Source organism: Selaginella moellendorffii, unplaced genomic scaffold, assembly GCF_000143415.4.
Source record: "Selaginella moellendorffii unplaced genomic scaffold, v1.0 SELMOscaffold_126, whole genome shotgun sequence".
Taxonomy (NCBI): Eukaryota; Viridiplantae; Streptophyta; class Lycopodiopsida; order Selaginellales; family Selaginellaceae; genus Selaginella; species Selaginella moellendorffii.
The window spans coordinates 29,867-31,285 of record NW_003314387.1 but is presented as its reverse complement, the minus strand read 5'-3'; positions in this window follow the sequence as shown (position 1 = coordinate 31,285).

The window sequence follows — 1,419 nt, the reverse complement described above, 5'->3', positions numbered from 1 at the left end:
CTTATCTACTATAACATCAACACAACTTTTCTAGTCATAAGCTCATAGAAGCAATAGAATTAGCTTTAGATGATCTTGGAATTCAATTTACAAAAAAACCAATTAGGAACCTTGAAACTATTAGAAGAAGGCAATGAGCAAGTGAGCCAAAGTCGCTAATAGATTCACACCATCCCGAGTACAAGTGTGTTACTAAAGAACGAGAAGGACTAGTGCTTCCAAGCAACTAAGAGTTTAGGTGCTTCCAAATTAAAAAAAAAAAGATTCACAAGATTGAGTGGGTTATATGCTGACTTGGAGCATTTACTTGGATTAGAGAAAAATTATGTGGTAAGTAGATTACCACAGGAACTTTATGCACTTTAGCACCTTGTTTTTGGGGATGATGACAATATAGTGATCCTCTACAACATTGTGATTAGTTTATATGGTTCTATCTAATAGAAATTTTACACATATAGTCTATTATAACACAGATTATCCAGAAACCATAACATGTATCACATACTTTGCCAGTTGAAGAAAAGGTGAATTTGATGAATTTGAAGTTTCAGGCTTTGGTTGAAACAAGCTTTAAATTTGAAGAGCACTTTATAGCCATAACCATAAGTTCAACTTTAGCACTTTTTTGAAAAAAAGAAGCAATACATATGTGAAAATTACAAATACTTAGTCAAAGAAAGCAAAGATAACATACTCAAAAGCATTACAAATTGATATTGTAACAAAAAAGTTTACAACATTACAATGACCCAATTCCCAAGTTACAACTTACTTTTTTCAATGTCAAACTTTTGGTAAGTCTTTTACACTTTGCAAACATATGTATTTTATATATTGTATACTTTTTGGGATGGATCCAAATGTTAAACTTTGGATTCATCACCCTACAATGTTTGAATATGAGGTGTTCATAACATTGAAAAAGAATAGGATATTGGTATTGTATTTGAATTTAATATAATATAAATTAATTTAAAAAAAATACATAGAGCATTACTTATAATAGGGATTTTAGAGTAATATTAAAAAATAAATATAAATATGCATTAAATTAGAGGATGCTACTAATTATTAAATATTAAAATAATAATTTTTTCTGTAAACTAGTTGATAAGGCAAAACCCCTATTAAATAGCAACTATTGCAACTAAGATTAGATACTGTTAGCTTACACAGATCTAAGTATTATTAAAATTATTAATTTGGTTTAAAATACCTATCTAATAAAAGTATTACTTCTAAAATTTTAACAGAAGATTCTTTAGTGTGCCAAAATATTCTTAAAAAATTCTTGTCAATGGTAATGGCATTGGTGGCATCCCTAAAGAAAGATTTCTGGTTCCAGCCTCAAGAACATAATAACTCTCAAGGCCATGTTGGAATTTGAGTATCTTTAAAATCATTGGAGAGAGTAGT